Source organism: Halictus rubicundus, chromosome 14 (genome assembly GCF_050948215.1).
Source record: "Halictus rubicundus isolate RS-2024b chromosome 14, iyHalRubi1_principal, whole genome shotgun sequence".
NCBI classification, from domain to species: domain Eukaryota; kingdom Metazoa; phylum Arthropoda; class Insecta; order Hymenoptera; family Halictidae; genus Halictus; species Halictus rubicundus.
The window spans coordinates 4192413-4212086 of record NC_135162.1 but is presented as its reverse complement, the minus strand read 5'-3'; the positions used below and the strand labels follow the sequence as shown (position 1 = coordinate 4212086).

General features: G+C 48.1%; 1 pseudogene across 1 annotated transcript in view; it reads left to right on the top strand.

Annotated features, from left to right (window-relative positions):
* Window positions 1–13964, top strand: part of LOC143360911 (fatty acid synthase-like) — a 41598-nt pseudogene extending 27634 nt beyond the window's left edge. Inside the window, exons 2-9 of the transcript XR_013083370.1 lie at window positions 5884–6076; window positions 6178–6530; window positions 6659–9816; window positions 9908–10367; window positions 10463–12315; window positions 12459–13381; window positions 13475–13708; window positions 13802–13964. The product of XR_013083370.1 is annotated as a fatty acid synthase-like (transcript). The remainder of the gene's footprint in view (window positions 1–5883; window positions 6077–6177; window positions 6531–6658; window positions 9817–9907; window positions 10368–10462; window positions 12316–12458; window positions 13382–13474; window positions 13709–13801) is intronic.
* The last annotated feature ends 5710 nt before the right edge of the window (window positions 13965–19674 follow it).

Genomic DNA, 19674 nt, shown 5'->3' with positions numbered 1-19674 from the left:
CGTTCGGCAGTGTATCAGAGGATAGCATCTTCTAGCCGATATACAGGGTGTTTCGTTTGTCCGAAAACGGAAATATCTCTTAACGCACTGAAGTTACGAAAAAAATTTGTGTACGAACATTTTTCGGTATGAAGGGAACAATCATATGGTGTAATTTTTTTTAGGACTCGAATGGTGCGGGGGTGGGGAAGGGGAATTATATCTATGAATTATAATTTTTGTTTTTTTATTTCGGTAACTTAAGAAGCTGAAGGAGACACAAGAAGGTCGATCTTTGTCTACAGCGTCTAGCTAATTACCGGCAACGAGATACTCCCATTGCCTACTTAAGAAGTTACAAATTTATATTATAATTTCTAATGTTTTGCGACAGTAAATAACATAACATGATATGTCATTGACTTCGTCTCGGAAAATGCTATCGTGTTATGACAAAAAAAATATATGATTTCATTTTAAAAAATTAATTTGATTTAAAATCCCCCCCCTCCCACCACACCCACTACCATTCAAGTTCTGAACAAAACATTACAGCATGTGATTGTTCCCTTCATACCGAACAATTTTGGTAAACAAATTTCTGTATCTGTCGAATTCTCTACCGTCTAATTAATGCCAGAGAAATTAGTTCGCGACGTTCGTTTCGCAGTTGCACGAGAAATTTGTAATGTTTTTTTCTTGAATTTTTGAGCCGGTTAACCCCGACGTGCGTCGCGCCGCACAGTGTAATGAATGGCCTTTTTAGCTGGACAAAATTCTAAATCGCCTATTTTTCTATACTTATCGATTAATATGTTCACAGTTGTATAAACTATGAATAATTATTAATTTTTTACAACATTTAGTTGGTTTTTGTTAATTAAACAATATATTTTAAGTGATTTATAATTAAATAAAAAATACAACAAAGTTAGTAATGGATCTATGTAACACAGAATGATTTAACAAGTACTATATAGATATTATCGAAAAAGACGTCATTTTTAATTATGGACAAAAAGAATGTAATTTTGGAAAAATTATAGTAAATGTTACTTTTTGGAGATTTAGACATATTCTAACGGGAAAGAATTATTCTTTGGTTTAGTATAAGCTTATATTGTTTATACCAATTTCTTTAGATTAATCTAAAAATTTGTATTTCCTATTTAAACTTTTCATAATTTTATTATTAAGTTGTTATAACGTTTTCACGTATAAAGTAATAACGTAACAAATAAAACACTAACAATAATCACAGTAATTATAACAATAACAATAAAACAACAACAACAATAAAAATAACGAAACTGAAAGATATAAGAAAAACGCAAGGGAGATGTACACTGCACGCTGATCGCTCTGAGACTGAAGAAACAAATTTTCATACAAAGACATTTCGGAGGAAAACTCGGGGATCTTATCATTGTTTATTCCTTCAATGTACAATGAATGAGACCAATCCATAGGTTTCAACGAGTAGACTAAACAAACCGCTGACAATAAGTGGCGACGGCAATCGGCATCGGCTGCGTTCGAAATGCCCGGCCCGAGCTACGATTGTCACGAGCGTGTACGTAAAACGACGTAACTTCATTGTAAAAATTAGTATAGTTATGCAACGTTGCGCAAGCCAATTTTGGTATTAAAATAAAGTAGAGAATCTCTACTTTATTATATGTAAAAATCATCGCGTGGATCGACGTGGACCATATACTAATTCATTAACGAAGAGTAGTAAGATGGGCGTTTCTGTGGAAAAATAAGTACCGTCTTTGACACTTAATTTACAAAAATAGAGGAATGTTATCAATAATTTGGAATTACTAAAGTGAAAATACATGTTTTGAGATGTTATATCCATCATATATAGGAAATTTAAACACTCCTTAATACATTTTAACATATTTCTAGCGCGTATGGAAATGTGCCCATTCATTTATAGGTTAGGTGTTCGTTTTTTAGGTGAAGTTTACACGCTCTGTAAACATACAACAAAAGAATTTTAAGTTTTAATATTCAAGGGTTTTAATACATGGTTATTTCAGATTATACTAGCAGAGTTAGTTTTTGTTTATTTGAAAGTTAATTTTGTCCAGCTAAACAGGCCATTCGTCACACTGTGCGCCGTGTCGGTGCGGTGGACAAAGTCAATTCTCGTCGTCACTTCCTACTCGAATTTATCTTTCAGCGATTTTTCCTGTCTTATTTGTTTGTCTAACGATTAGACCGCGGGTTTTATGCATTCGCTGCGGCATATTGCTTGAATCCCCATATTACGATCGCCTAATTGCTTGCTATATTGCGAAGCAGAAAAACGACTGGAAAACTGACTAACCTGTATTTCCATTGCATAGATACGTATACGTACAACCGATAACGTAAAAGTATAACAAAACTCGTCCACAGTCCACTTAGTTTGCATCTATAGAATATACGATATACAGTCTTTACTCGATGTATGTCCCAAATATCTAGCCAATAAAAGCCTCAGAACTATCCCCACTGCTGTCCTTTTGTACGTACAGCAGTGTATCAAAGAATAGTATATTCTACCCGATATACAGGGTGAGTCCGAAGAAACAGAACACCTAAATATCTACGTTAACCTTCGTTGTATAAAAAAACTTCTTAGGACAAAGTTACACTGTTTGAAAGGCCGCATGTAACGGTGTAAGGGAAAAAATTTTCAAGGTAATTTTTATGAGATTTCGAGGTCATCGATGTTTTTTTAAATGTAATCACATATCTTTGTTAACGTAGTGTTGTAGCTGACAAAATAACGAATTCATCCATGTAACCTACAAATGACCTTCAACCCAGAAAAATGGAATAAATAAAATTCAACGTGTAAGATTCATTTGCTTTATTTCTGTTACGCAAAATGTTCAAAAATATTCCCTTGAGCTGCTATACACTCATTTAGCTGTGAAGTCCTCACCTTCGTACACTTTTTATTTTCAACACTACCAGTTTCACGGAATTTATTTATCAAATTGGAGTGAACGGAAACTGATGGACAATTACGATTAGGAAATCGGTCTTTGTACAACCGCAACTGCTTCTTTTAAACACTGTCGACTTTCTCCATAAATGAATCATATCAATCTTATCTTCCTTCGAGTAACACATTGTGAAACGTTCATCGATAGACTGATAGATTAGAAATCTTAGAAACAGTGGAAATCTGATTGTCTAGAATTGTCGAGACATCGTGTCTGGGTCTTCGGTGCGATCGAGTGGAACACTGTCATTTTTTAGTTCTTTATTGGTATGCTTGACGCTAAGAATTTATTACGGACTTGGGTACGGCTGAAAATTAAGTGTCCTGTTTCGAAATGGGAAAACAGACCAGCCGTACCCCACTCAATGACAATTGACGCATCGCAGGCCCACACTCGGCGGAAAGGCAACACCAGTTTCGGGGAAAGATCCTTGAAACAAGGAATCTTTGTGCAGCATCCTCCGAGGCTCCGTGAGAAAATGAAACCATGGAGTCAGTAGGCGTTGCACAGTTTTTGGATTACGCCCCAAACTGGTGATTCGTCCCCTGGTTATCCCTACCAAAGAAGTTATCTCTTCCCGATCTTTGGTAATGAATTCCAGATAAACTAGGAGTAAGAACGCTACGAACCTTCATTAGGTTAAGAACATTTTAACACTAGTAAGAACGCTACGAACCTTCATTAGGTTAAGAACACTTTAACATTTGTACGGACTTAAACCTTATAACCTTTGTCTAGAACTTGGCATTGAACTTTGTACGTTCACAGTTGTTTTTATTAAACTTATTGTTACGCACTTTTAAAACGTTTTTCATACAAACCAGCGGCATTAGTCAACGTTCGCAACACTGATAGCAAGAAGGTCTTCAGAGTAATTAGTAGTTGATAAACACGATTCTGTACGAACGTATAGGTGAAGATATATCATAAATGTCTTCCTGTTAACACCGAATCTGTTATTATGTTGTGTATTGCAATACATTTGAATGTATAGCAGCTCAAGGGAATATTTTTGAACATTTTGCGTAACAGAAATAAAGCAAATGAATCTTACACGTTGCATTTTATTTATTCCATTTTTCTAGGTTGAAGGTCATTTGTAGGTCATATTGTGTTACTTGAATGAATTCGTTATTTTGTCAGCTACAACATTACGTTAACGAAGATGTATCATTCCATTTAAAAAAACACCGATGACCTTGAAATCTTACACCGTTACATGTGGCCCTTCAAACAGTGTAACTTTGTCCTAAGAAGCTTTTTGGATAACGAAAATTAACGGAGATATTTAGGTGTTCTGTTTCTTCGGACTCACCCTGTATTATGTCCTTGGGTACACCCGCGTTGTGGACATATATACATTAGTTGGTTCAGAGGGAAAAATATTATGATAGACAAAAAAATTTGTTCGAGGTTATATTTTTTGAGATTTCTTGGTCATCGATGTTTTTTTAAATGGAATTATATATTTTTATTATCGCTATATGGTAGCCCAAGTCAAGACGAATCCAACGACCTGTAATATTATGACCTTCGCGTGACCTTGAGTACGAAACATTCGTATGTTATCACTAGATGGCGCATATTTACGCAAAATGAAAATTTTCTATCTGAATTGCAACAGACTGGAGCGAAATAGAAATTAATTTTCTTTCTGAATATGTTCAATAGATTGGAAATAATGTAACAGTATTTTTAAAATCTTCTAATGTTTTTACCGTTTTAAATACACATACTCATTTTTGTCTAAACGCATAAAATCCGCAGTCTAGTTATCACCAAGGATTCCAAACCATACATTTAAACTCCACGGACGCTGGTGTACAATTTGTCAAACCCATTTCAGGTTTTCAGTGCACGAATTATGCATATTATGTATATTCAGTTGTCCATGGTCACAAAAAGTAGCTTCGTCAGTAAAGAGAACGTCAAAAAAGAAATATTGATTTCCTTGTATTTGCTGCAATGTCCATGTACAAAAAGCAGCACGATTCTCAAAGTCGTTACCATGAAGCTCCTGATGTAAGGAAATATGGTATGGATGAAATTTATGACGTTGCAATATTCGGCACACACTTGCTTTGGAAATGCCTAAAGAACGTCCACCTGTTCGACAACTTGTAGTAGGATCAATATCGACTGTAGCCAATACAAAATTTTCGGCATCTTCTGCAGTAGCAGGCTTTGATCGTTTTCTTTTCAGTGATTTAATACTCCCTGTTTTACAAAGCAATTGAACTATGCGGTCAAAACTATGACGAGAAGGATGATTTCTCTCAGGGTATCTTTCTGCGTACAGTTGAAATGCTTGTACTCAGTTACTTTTAGCCTCACCATAATCTAAAATCATTTCTATCTTTTCTGCATCAGTGTACACCATCGTTTCAGAGAAGTAACATTATCTTTCACAATCGAATAAATCCCGATGAATTTCTTAAACGTACTGATTAGAGTTACCGAAACGAGAAGAATTTGTATCAGTGTTTACAATTTATTGTAAGCGTGTTTACAGTGATTAGTCAAGGTTCAAGAACATTTCTTGAAATCCTAGGGGATCATGTCATCGTTATTTCACTATTTACATCAAGTGTCCTACTTTTATGAATTTCTCGTACTCAAGGTCACGTAGAGGTCATAATATTACACGTAATTGGATTCGTCTTGACCTCAGCTATCATATAGCTATAATAAAAATATATCATTGCATTTAAAAAAACATCGATGACGCAGAGATCTAAAAAAATATAACCTTAAATAAATTTTTTGCCTGTCAGAATATTTTCCCGTCTGAACCAACTAATTTTAATCTAAAATTTTGTATTTATGTGTGTATGTGTAGAACCGTCGGGGGAACCGTCTATATAAGGCGATAACTAAACGCGGATACTATTGTTTTCAGCTTACTGTCCACTAAGCTTCCACGTTCGATATACTCCGCGAGAACGGGTAAATTAAAAGGAGATTGCAGCAGCGATTCTCAGTAAAAATGCCGGCCCAATTTGAGAGCGCGAACAGCCCCATCGCCAGGGAGCCAGTGATCAACGGTAGCACACAATACCTTCAAGATGACATCGTCATCAGTGGTTTCTCAGGTAACGAAGAATTTCTCACGTAGGTCCGATATGTATTACATATACCTATACCACGTGTACTATAGTATCCGCGAATCTAACGCGTTTGTCGTTTTCTCCAGGTCGTTTCCCGGAGTCGGACAATGTAGACGAGTTGAAGAAGAATTTATTCGAGGGTGTCGACATGATCACGGACGACGAACGTCGATGGCCAGCCGGTATCTACGGTTTACCAAAGAGAACTGGCAAATTGAAGGACATTCAACACTTCGACGCCTCTTTTTCGGTGTTCACGCGAAACAAGCACATTTGATGGACCCACAGAGTCGGGTACTCCTGGAGGCAACGTACGAGGCCATACTCGATGCTGGCATTAATCCGCAAGAGATTAGGGGGTCGAAGACTGGTGTGTTCGTCGGTGTTTCTACCTCAGAGTCGCACGAGTTCTGGACGCAGAATCCGGAAGACATCAATGGTACGGAATGTGACTATTTTCTTTCGGGCATGGGCTCCTCGTTGAAATTGGAAAGCGAATTTTCTTTCGGCAGTGTGCATGTACATACGTGCGTACATACGTACTTACTTCGAAATCGATTTTCACAGGCTACGCATTGACCGGATGCTACAAGGCCATGTTCCCCAACAGGGTATCGTTCGCTTTCGACTTCAATGGGCCAAGTTACGCGATAGACACAGCTTGCTCGTCGTCGCTGTACGGTATGCACCAGGCGATCAGCGCGATGCGTTCGGGAGAGTGCGACGCGGCTATCGTTGCCGGGTGCAACCTTTTGCTGAAGCCCACCTTGTCGCTCGAGTTCCATAGATTGAGCATGTTGTCGGTGGACGGCTCGTGCAAAGCGTTCGACGCCGCAAGTAACGGCTACGTCAGATCCGAGACAATCGGTGTCCTGTTCCTACAAAAGTCGAAGGACGCGCGCAGAGTCTACGCCACCGTGATACACTCGAAAACGAACACGGACGGCAACAAAGTCGAGGGCATCACATATCCGAACGGGCAGATGCAGAAAAAAATGATGCGCGAAGTCTACGCGGAGGCTGGAATCAATCCAGCAGATGTTGTCTACGTGGAAGCCCACGGAACCGGCACCAAGGCCGGCGACCCGCAAGAGACCAACTCTATCGCAAACTTGTTCTGCAAAGGCAGGAAAACTCCTCTTCTTCTTGGCTCGGTCAAGTCGAACTTGGGTCACGCGGAAGCGGCCAGTGGAATGTGTTCTATGGCGAAACTGTTGATCGCTATGGAAGCAGGAGTGATACCAGGCAATCTTCACTTTAAGAATCCGAACAAGGATATACCGTCTCTACACGACGGCAGCATACAGGTCGTCGATAAGAATATGCCATGGAAGGGTGGCCTAGTCGCTGTAAACTCGTTCGGTTTTGGCGGAACCAACGCGCACATACTTCTTCGTAGCAATCCGAAACCAAAACTGTCGCCAGTCTTAGATAGTAAAATACCCAAGTTGGTCGCTGTATCCGGCCGCACAGAGGAAGCTGTACAGGTTCTTCTAGACAAAGCCAAAGAACACGAGAAGGACGACGAGTTCATCGCTCTTCTTCACGACACGTACGCGTTGAAAATACCCGGTCACCTTTACCGGGGCTATTCCGTGCTGGGAACGGCCGGATCCGAAGAAACTAGTCAAAGCAGTACCTCGGAGAAACGTCCTATTTGGTTCGTGTTCTCTGGTATGGGTTCTCAGTGGGCAGGCATGGGCAAGGACTTGCTCTGCATCGAACCGTTCAAGCGAAGCTTGCAACGTTGCGCCGACGCCTTGAAACCCGAAGGTGTTGATCTGATGAACATCATTCTGAACTCGACACCCGAATCCTTCGTTGAGAATGTCGTTCACTGCTTCATATCGATCGCAGCTATTCAAGTCGCCCTCGTAGACCTCCTGGCGTACTTGGGCATTCATCCGGACGGTATCGTTGGACATTCGGTCGGTGAGCTGGGATGCGCTTACGCCGACGGTACTTTCACGCCGGAACAAACCATTTTGGCCGCGTACTGGCGTGGAAGATCTATTCTGGACACGAAACTGTCGGCCGGAGCTATGGCGGCCGTAGGATTAAGTTGGGAGGAGGCTAAAAAACGATGCCCGCCGGACGTGTATCCAGCTTGCAACAACTCCGAAGATTCTACAACGATTTCCGGTGACGTAGATGCTGTTAAGAAATTCGCCGAGGAGCTGAAGAAGGAGGATATCTTCGTACGAGTGGTAGAGAGCAGCGGCGTCGCGTTCCACAGCAAGTACATAGCCCCTGCTGGCCAGAATTTGCGCTCCGCTTTGGAAAGGATCATACCGAATGCAAAACCGCGTACCACCCGGTGGATCTCCACGTCCATACCGACTGCAGCTTGGGACCATCCATTGGCACAGCTCAGCTCGGCAGCCTACCATGTGAACAACTTACTGTCGCCTGTACTGTTCAAGCAAGGGCTCTCTTACGTGCCTGAAAACGCGATCACCATCGAGATTGCTCCGCACTGTTTGATGCAGGCGGTTCTTCGTAGATCGTTGTCGAAGAGTGTGACGAACATTGGTTTGCACAAACGGGATCACAAGAACAACTTGCTTTTCCTGCTCGAAAACTTAGGAAAATTGCACATGGCTGGCGCACAGGTAAAGATCTCGAAACTGTACCCACCCATCAGCTATCCGGTCGGCCGTGGTACGCCGATGATCAGCTCTATGGTTAAATGGGACCACTCCACCGAATGGGCGGTAGCCGATTTCTGCAAGAGCGACAATCTCTCCGGAGAGAGCGTGATCGAGTTTGACCTGTCCAAAGAAACGGACGCGTACATGGCTGGTCATACGATCGACGGAAGTATCCTTTTCCCGGCTACCGGTTACTTGGTACTCGTCTGGAGAACCTACGCGAAGCTGCGCAACGTCGACTTCGAGAAACTGCCGGTTGTGTTCGAACATGTAAAATTCCTGCGGGCTACAATCATGCCTAAAGAAGGTCCGATTAAATTCTTTGTCAATATACTCATGGGAACCAATGAATTTGAGATTTGCGAGAACGGCTCGGTGGCGGTGACAGGAAAGATATCTGTACCGGAGAACACGGAGAAAATGATGCTGAATCTTCCGACACCGGTCGTACGAAACGATCCCGAACTGTTGGAGCTGAACACCAAAGACGTTTACAAGGAGCTCCGTTTGCGAGGATACGAATATACCGGGGAGTTCCAGGGTATCGAATCCGCCAACAATCGCGGTGGCAATGGAAAACTTTTCTGGACCAATTGGATCTCCTTCATGGACACCATGCTTCAGATTACCATTCTACAAAAGGATACCAGATCCTTGCATTTACCAACTCGTATACAGTATGTTGCTATCAATCCCGTTGCTCATATGGAACAAGTGAACGACTTGGGGAAAGACCAGGCTCTTTCAGTATATTGTTACAAGAATATCGATGTCGTCAAATCCGGCGGTATCGAAATCAGAAAGATGAAAGCATCCTTGGCCCCGAGAAGGCAGCAATCTCAAATCCCTCCCAAGTACGAGAAATACACGTTCGTACCCTACGTTAACCCCAAGCCTACGGTGGAAGACCCTGAGAAGGCTAACGTGAATGCCCTTACCATCTTGTTGCAAATTGTCCGTGAAAACTTGGCAGCATTGAAAATGAAAGCCGTAGAAGTAGCCGATGATCGTCCCGTAGATGCTCTCTTCGCAACCACTGTGTTGGACATCTTGTACAGCGAACCCAGTGTTACTGTAAGTAATTATTATTGTTATTCATATTATTATCATTATTAGGACCGTATACATACAATGAACAGTCTCTTACAAATGATTTCTGTTTCAGATTGATTACCAGGTCGCTGCAACCAGTAGCGTCGAGCAATATGCCAGCTTGAATGCGCAAAACGTAAAAGTTGTACAAAAGGATCTGAACAAGACACCTGTGGGCCAAGACTTACACTTCGTCGTAGCTACGAACGTACTGTCGAAGAATACCGACGAGGCTGTACTGAACAATCTGTCTGACAGTCTGAGGAGTGGTGGCTATGCTCTGCTTGAAGAATCCGGTTTGAATAATTTGGATAGCTCGAACATAACCGCAAATCTGATAATCGTAGGGAAACAAGTAGCGCACGGAAAGTCTTACGTTTTACTCAAGAAGCCTGAAAAGTTGGCGGAGCCGATGATCGTCCAAATAACAGAGAAGAACTTCCAGTGGGTAGAGAACCTTAAGGCGGCGCTGAAGAAAGCTGCGACGGAGAAACAAGAGATTCTTGTAGTCAATCAAGGCGACGAACTGCTCGGTAAGTATTCGAACCTACCTGTTAGAATGGGACCATAAGTTCGTATCATCATGGGCAGAATTTCTGTATGACGAATATTATTCTCCACAATTCAGGCATGGTTGGGCTTATGAACTGCGTCCGCCGCGAGGAAGGCGGCACCAACGTGCGTTACGTGTTCATCCAAGACAAGAACGCACCCAAGTTCAGTCTCAAGAATAAACTCTACGCCGAGCAACTGAGCAAGCAATTGATGGCCAATGTCTTGAAAGGAGGAAACTGGGGAAGCTTCCGGCACTTGCTCTTGGACCAGCAAACAGGAGCTTCGTCCCTCCAGGTTGAACACGCGTACATCAATGCTCTGTACAGGGGTGACCTGAGCAGTTTGCGATGGATGAGAGTCCTCTGAGTTACTACGAACCGGAGAAGTCCTTGGGAGTGGAACTCTTCCACGTATACTACGCTCCGTTGAACTTCCGAGATGTGATGTTAGCCACTGGAAAGTTGCCACCGGATGCTCTGCCTGGAAACTTGGCTAGCCAAGATTGTATCTTGGGTCTTGAATTCTCCGGACGTAACTCAAAGGGTGAACGAGTTATGGCGATGGTACCTGCACGCGGTCTGGCGACCACCGTAGTAGCCGATTCTGCATTCTCATGGATCGTACCTAAAAAATGGTCTCTGGAGGAAGCTTCGACGATCCCGGTAGCCTACGCGACTAGTTACTACGCCTTGTTCGTTCGAGGTGGCCTGAAACGCGGCGAAAGCGTTCTGATTCACGCTGGCAGTGATGGTGTTGGTCAAGCCAGTATCTCCATCGCTTTGCACGCAGGCTGCACAGTGTTCACAACGGTCGGTACACCGGAGAAGCGACAGTTCTTGAAGAAAATGTTCCCTCAGTTGACCGATAGGAACATCGGCAATTCCCGAGACACCAGCTTCGAACAACTGATAATGAACGAGACGAACGGTCGTGGTGTGGACGTGGTGCTAAATTCGTTGGCCGAAGAGAAGCTGCAAGCCAGCGTCAGGTGTCTCGCCGAGGATGGTCGGTTCCTCGAAATTAGAAAATACGATCTATCGAACGACGCGCCTTTGGGAATGTCGTTGTTCTTGAAGAACACCGCCTTCCATGGAATATTGTTGGACGCCATTTGCGAGATGGACGGCCCTGAAAGGAAGGAAGTGGTCAGACTCGTCAAAGAGGGTATCGACAACGGAGCTGTTCGCCCGCTGCCAGCTACTGTCTTCTCGGAGCAGCAGATCGAACAGTCGTTCCGGTTCATGGCCACAGGTAAACACATTGGTAAAGTTGTGTTGAAGATTCGCGAAGAAGAGAAGGAGACCGTGGTACCGCACCCAACGCCAAAGATCGTAGCAGCCATTCCGCGCACGTACATGAACCCACACAAGTCTTACATCCTGGTCGGAGGTCTCGGAGGATTCGGTGCAGAGCTCGCCGAATGGATGATCAAGCGAGGCGCCAAACATTTGGTATTGACATCCAGGTCCGGTATCCGAAACGGCTTCCAGTCCCTGTGCGTTCGTCGTTGGCGCAAATCCGGCGTGAACGTTGCGATCTCGACGGTGGACGCGACAACGATGGCCGGAGCAAAGAAGCTGATCGAAGATAGCAACAAGATGGCTCCTGTCGGTGGTATATTCAACTTGGCGGCTGTTCTAGTCGACAACGTGCTCGAATACCTTGAAGAGAACGATTTCGCCAAGGTAGCAGCACCTAAAGTCTCTGCCACGAAATGTCTGGACGCGGTATCGCGAGAGTTGTGTTCCTTGCTGGACTATTTTGTTGTCTTCTCCTCCGTTTCGTGCGGCAGAGGTAACATTGGTCAAACGAATTATGGTCTTGCAAACTCTGCCATGGAGAGAATCATCGAGCAGAGGCAAGCGAACGGTCTGCCTGGCCTCGCTATTCAGTGGGGAGCTATTGGAGATGTTGGATTGATGTTAGGTAAATTGATCCTTGTTTTTCAGAACTTTAGCAGCGTATAAAATAGTACGGTCTAGAGGGGGGTGGTGGTGGTGGTGGAATATATTTCTCTTAATTCGGACCTGCTCGGATTATATTTTTTCATGTTTGGCTTTCTTGTCTAGATTCTGTTGGTGGCGGCAACGACACAGAAATCGGTGGCACTATGCCACAGCGTATTGGAAGCTGTCTGGAAACCATGGACGTCTTTCTACAGCAACCCCATCCTGTCCTGGCCTCCATGTGCGTAGCGGACCAACGTAAGAGTCAGGACACAACCAACAAAGTCAGCATCGTTCAGGCGATAGCTAATATCTTGGGTATCAAGAAACTGGAAAGCATTAACTACTCTGTCACTCTGGCCGATCTCGGAATGGACTCTCTGATGGGAACAGAAATCAAACAGACGTTAGAAAGAAATTACGATGTAGTACTGCCCGCACAGGAGATCCGTAACCTGACGTTCGAGAAGTTGAAGTCATTCGACTCTGGAGCGGTTGAAGTAGAAGCTAACGAACCGGAAGCCGAGGAAGGAGATGGAGCACAATTCCTGTTCCAGGCGGATGGCGCTGAAATAATTCCTACGGAATCCCTTGTCCAACTGAAGACAAAGGGTACGAAGGGAACACCTCTATTCTTTGTTCACGCGATCGAGGGAATGGTCAGTTCTCTGAAGGGTATAGCTAGCGAATTGAATCGCCCTGCTTGGGGCTTCCAATGTGTTCAAGATGCCCCGTTGAGTACCATAACGGAACTAGCCACGTTCCACATAAAGGAAATGAAGAAAGTTCAGAAGAAAGGACCGTATCATATAGTAGGCTATTCATTTGGTGCTTGTGTCGCCTTTGATATGGCTCTTCAGTTGGAAACCGCCGGTGAGAAGGTAATTTTAACTCTTCTGGACGGATCGCCTGAATTCGTTAGGTTACATTACATTGCGATTTTAAAACATGCAAGTGAATCGAAAACGGACATCGTTGAGGACAACTATCGGAAGACTTTGTCGTTCTTCATTAAGCAGTTCAACGAGAAGATCCGTTTTATCGAGGTAACGTATTTCTGTCTCTTTACTTTTTGCTGGTATTTTATTTCGACAGCTGTTACGATTTATTCTGTATTTTGGTAATTTTATTTTCCGCAGGCTTACAATATTTTGAAGGATACACCTGATGACGAGATATTGGATAAAATGGTAGAAACAATAAATAACAAAGACTTGAAAAAGGAGGAGTTGAAGATTGCTGGTATGTTGTTCCACAAAAAGCTGCAGGCAGCTTATTATTATGTGCCAACGGTTAAATTCAACGGAGACATCATGTTAATAAGAATTCAAGACAGCTTTATCCATTTGAAGAAGGATTACGGTCTATCAGAGGTAATGGTTACGTCTAAATAATCAATAAATTATAATTGCGCTGCCAAACAGGCAATTTAACAGAAATTGATTCTCTCGATCGCATATTTACAGATTTGTCAAAAGGAAGTGCAAATCCAAGAATTGCCAGGAAACCACAGAAGCATCCTGACAGGAAGTAACGGCAAAGAAATAGCAAAGATGCTGCAAACGTAAACTTATGTCTACTTATATATATACAAAACACACATCGAAGAATCGAGGATCACGCGATCTTTCCCAGTTTTGTATAAATAAGTTGTAGAAAGTATCAATGTACAATAATATTGATAGAGGTCATCTTACAACTTAATTATTAATATTTGATAATTCCTAGATATTCTGTGTAAAGTTCCTTTTGTACAAATGTTTTTCCCTTGAGGTTTCCACCCGCATTGTCCATTCATCATTCACATTAATTTATAAACTGAACTTCTATGCCAGCAAAATAACTTTAGTGGTACTCTCTTTTTGTTTCATTTGAATGACACTGTTAGTGCATATCGTGTTCCAGATTGAACCTTTTCAAATGCATGTAAATTTTCACTGCCTGAAGTGAATATCGACACTCTACCTGTAAAATGAATTTTTTATTAGAATTATTTTCCTTCTTAGATATATGTACGTAATAGTTTTTATTAGATTAATTATTTACCTGTAGCGGCTAGCTGTGCGTCGGTAGAGAAATCTTCGATGCACCAGCCTCTAAGAAAGATTTATGGTTTGCACCGTATAAGACGCTTTTTTGAGAAAACATCTTTAGCTACTTTGGCCACTTAGCGGACAGATGTTTCCTTGTAGTTCCTAGGGACGAACTCAATAGCGCAAGTGGACGCCATAAATTTTTAGTAGTCGAAGGGTCTCCAGCTTAGAGTGTCCCAGCAACGCGTGCCTACTTTCTATCAACCGGGATAGCTGGGCCCGTTTGACGTAAGCCAGCAGTACTATCGACGCGAGGGGGTACAGTCAGAAGACAGATCTGCCTTTTCAGTCCGCGCTCTCTGAACACGTTCATTCTCGCACGTGCCCAACGCACCCGACGCGCCGCATGAACCGCTGACGCCTTAGTTGCTCACTCGAGTTACGGGGACAAAATAAGTGTCAACACCAGCAGACACCACGACCCAACACAGCACAGGATCCTGCACCAAGGAAACTCCCAAATGCACAACCTGGAAAACAAGAACAGCAGGGACCCCCTGGACCCTCCACCAAACCCAGGGCAATGGATCCTTCCCCCGGGATACGGGTGTCATCTGTTACTGTGAGGACCAGACAGCTGGCAGAGGCTACCCTGGACTGCGTGGTCGGGTGAATCCAAAGGATGGGGCTGACCGTGACCGCCGCAAAGACCGAGGCGATATGGATGTATGGATCGTCTCGGTCGTCGCGGCCGCCCCAAGGTCAAGACCTCCAGATTCGCGTCGCTGAGACCTCCGTCGAGATTGGGCCCAGCATGAAATACCTGGGCTTGGTCATCGACGGCCGCTGGCGTTTCATCGAGCTCCTCGCCGCCCGATTGGAGAGGACAGCATCCGCCCTTGCGCGGCTGCTGCCCCATATCGGGGGGCCGGAGTTGAAAGTCCGCCGCCTCTATATGGAGGTGGGGCGGTTGATTGCCCTTTATGGGGCGCCCGTTTGGCACCGCTCGTTCGGGGCCATCCAGCGCAGTCAAGCACTCTTGAAAAGAGTGCGGCGCCGGCTGGTTCTGTGGGCCATACGGGGGTACTGCAACATCTCTGACGAGGTGGTGGGTCTCCTCGCCGTGGTTCCACCACTCCAATTGGTGGCGGCGGAGCGGGCGAAATTATACCATATCGCCCGCTTGTTCCGCCGCCCGCCGGGGGTGGAACTCACGTGTGAGGAGGAGGAGGAGCTCGAGGCTCAGAAGCGTCCGTATACGCGTCCGATTGTCCGGGCCCTCCTGCCCATACTTGGTACATGGTGCAGGAGGCGGGGAAGGTTGACCTTCCGCATTACGCAGGTACTCTCCGGTCACGGTTGTTTCGAAGAGTACCTGTACAAGATGGGGCGGGAGCCGACGACGCAGTGCCACCACTGCGACGAAGATGTGGACACGGCGCGGCACACCTTACTGGAGTGCCCGGTCCTAAGAGTCGCAGTGGGCGGGTGGGACTATTCTCTCCACCCTGATAAGGTCCTGGCCGTCGTAGCTAAAGGCCTCTTAAAACTGCAAACGAACAAAATAATTACCAACATCAAAACCCAAGGCCTAGACCCTCTTACATGTACAGAACTCTCCACCAATACCAAAAATCCGATCTACAAAATCATATTCAACGCAGGCACAATCCTAGCACAAGTCAAAAAGATCAGAGCCATTGAAAACATCCGAGTGTACTGGGAAAAATACGATTTCAAAAAACTATTTATTCAATGCTTCAGATGTCAAGCCCATGGCCACACATCCACAAATTGTAACAAATCCTTCAAATGCGTAATATGCGCAGGACCACATGATACCTGTACGTGCAAAAAATCCCCAGATACACCCGCCACCTGTGCAAACTGCAAAGGAGACCATCCGGCAAATTTCAGCAAATGCCCTGCCCTATTAGCTTTCCTAAGCAAGAAAAAGCCGGCCGCACACCTAACCCCTTCAACCCACCCCCCGCACCCACCTTTTTTTTTTTTTTTTTTTTTTTTTTTTTCGAGGAGGTAATCTCGTTACGGATACCCGAACCCCCCCGGGGGGGTGGTCCGGGTTATGTGGGACTCCTCGGCTGGTTGGTGCAACGCCGAGTATACCCACTAACTCCTCCCCGTCCGTCCCTAGACTCCTGGGGGCACCCGTGCTCTGCGCGCGCATGTCAATCCGGTGTGCCCCCGCCTTAGCATACCACCCAGGGGGGGACGCGGCCCCCTCCCGTACCTACTCTATCCGAAGGCACCACGCAACGGACGACGTGGCGCCTTCCCCCCCTGTTAGGCCGCCCGATGAGCATCCGAGCCCCCGCCCGAGATGCCCGGCGGCCTCCGGGGACGCCGTTGGTGACCGAGTGTAAGGGGATATCCGATCCCCCGCCTCGAGATCATCAAGGGCGTCCCCGCTCGCGTCAGAGGCGTCGCAACGGGGGTACGCCCCCGGGACGTACCCTGCGCCGCCTCCCCCTCCTTCGGCCGGGATCGTGATTACGCTCCCGATCCCGTTCCGCAGCCTCCTTCCGCAGCATAACCCGCTCGCAGAAGGAAGCGAACCCCCTCCACGCCTCCTCGCCACCGGCTGCCGCAGCGACGACAGCCGGGAGCGAGAGGTCGTGGCCCACCGCGCGCCGCAGGGCACGGCGCTCTCCCCCCCATGCCGGACACTCCTCCAGAGTGTGTTGCGCCGTGTCCCGCGGCTCGCCGCAGTGGTGACACGCCTCCTCGGTCTCCCTCCCGATGCGACACAGGTAGTCGCCGAAGCACCCGTGCCCGGTCATCACCTGCGTCACACGGTAGGAGACCCTATGCCCCATCCATCCCCTGTTCCATTGATCGAACACCGGGAGGATGGCCCGAACGGCCCGCCTCTCGCCCTCCCTCGTCCCGGGAAGGCTATCGCGCCACTCCCGGGCTGCGTGCCGCCGAGCATGTCGCCTGAGCTCATCCACCATGAGCCGCGCCTGATCCGGGGCCACCCCCCGGAGCCGGAGTTCCCTGGAGTGCGTATGCACATCCGCCAACACGCGGGCCTCCAGCTCGAGGGGGATCAGCCCCGACATCACCATCGCCGTCGCGTATGAAATGGTGCGGTACCCCCGCACGATGCCTATGGCCAGCCTGCGCTCGATGCGACGCAGCAGCGACCGTGTGCCGCCACTGCGCCCCCTAGCCAAGACATCGCGCGCCCATACAGGGGCTCCGTACAGGACCAAAACTCGCACCACCACCGCGAACAGACGACGCACCCGTCCACAGGGTCCCCCGAGATTCGGGAGAAGGCGACCGAGCGCAGCGGTCGCCCTCTCCGCCCGGGGCGCCAGCGACTCAAGGTGGCGGTCAAAACGCCACCGGCCGTCAAGCTCGAGTCCCAGGTACCGCATCTGGGACCCGACCCTGACCATCCCCTCCCCCACGCAGATCCAGCACTGGGGAGGCGCCGCCAACCGGGCCGAGCGGAGAAACCACATGGCCCTGGTTTTCTCGACGGACACCTCTAGGCCCAGCGACCGGATCGCGCGCACCGCGCGCCACGCGCCGCGCTCCGCCAGGCAGATGGCCTCCTTCGCATACCTCCCGGTGGCCAATACCAGCGTGTCGTCGGCGTAACACGTCAGGCTGACCCCGGGAGGCATCTCCTCCCGCAGGACGCGATCGTACGCAAGATTCCACAGCAACGGGCCCAACACCGAGCCCTGCGGAACCCCGCGCACGACGCCCCTGCGCACCATCCCGTACCGGCCGGGATACTCTATACCCCTGTCGGAGAGATAGCTCCCGATCACCCTTCTGAGATACAGAGGCACCCGGTGGAAGACCAGGGCCTCCATTATCCGATCCCAGGGGACGGTGTTGAACGCGTTAGCGATATCCAAGGATATCGCCAACGCAACACCGCCCCCCCTCGTACAGGCCTCCGAGAGAGCCCTCACCCGCCGAATAGCGTCGACGGTGGAGAGACCCTCCCGGAAGCCGAATTGAACCCCGCTCAGATCGGGGACCCCTCCCGCCGACAGGTGCCGGACGAGGCGTCCAACGAGTACGCGCTCGAACAACTTCCCCGCCTCGTCCAGCAGACAAATTGGCCGGTACCCTGAGGGCGAGTCCCGGGACTTGCCCCCCTTCGGAAGGAGGACCAACCTGCCCGACTTCCACTCCGTGGGGAACACCCCCTCCCTCAGACAGCCGTTATACAGCTGCCGGAGTTCGGTGGCGAGTCCCCCCTCCAGGGCCAAGACCAACGCGCGGCCCGGCACCCCGTCCGGGCCCGGGGCCTTGCGGCCCACCCGCCGCGCCCTGGCCATCGCCTCACCCAGCTCGCCGGCCGACACCTCCCACTCTGCGGACCAGGAGAGAGGCTCCTGTTCCCAATGGGAGCGGCGCAGTTGTCCCCCCTCTCGCGGGAAGAGGGACGCCACCACTCCCTCGAGCAGGTGGGGGTCCATCGACTCCGTCACCGGAGGCGCCCACGCGCGCAGCTTGTTCATGACAAGCTTGTACGGGCGCCCCCATGGATCGGAGTCCACCGTGCCGACGAGCTCCGACCACGCGTCGGCCTTGGCCCGCGCGATAGCCCTGCGGAGAACCCCGAGCGCGGCTCGGTACTCCCCGCCGAGCCTCGCCGTCGCCTCCTCGTCGTCGCGCCTCCTACGCGCTCGGCCGTACCGACGCCGCGCGGCATTGCAGGCACGCCGGAGCTCCGCAATGCCGGCGGACCACCAGTACGCCGCCCTCCTGGGGGCGAACCGGCTGCGGGGCATGGCGGTGTCGCACACCGCCGTCATTACCTCCCGCAGCCGCCTCGCCCCTTGCGCAGGCGCCAGCTCGGACAGTGCCGGCCCCGTCCATGTCGCCGCGGCTACCGCGGCCCCGAACGCGTCCGCGTCCAGCCGCTTCAAGGCCCATCGCGGCCGTCGGTCCCCCCGGCCCGGCCGGGAATCCCGCGCGTGGAGGGTGGGCCACACGTCCATGACGATGGGCGTATGGTCTGACGCAATCTCTATCTCCTCGGCCACCCTCCATCCCGACACCCGGCGCACGGCCGAGGGAGTCCCCCATGTCAGGTCGACAATCGAGACCCCCTGCGGACGCACGCACGTCGGCGTGGATCCCCGGTTAATCAACCGGAGATCCAGGCCGGCCGCCCAGGTTAACACCTCGCTACCCCTAGTGGTCGTCCTGGGACTCCCCCACGATACCGCGTGGGCATTGAAGTCTCCCAAAACGAGAACCGGGCGGGCGCTGCACCGCGCGATGCAGCTGTTCAGCCCACCCAGGAACCCCCG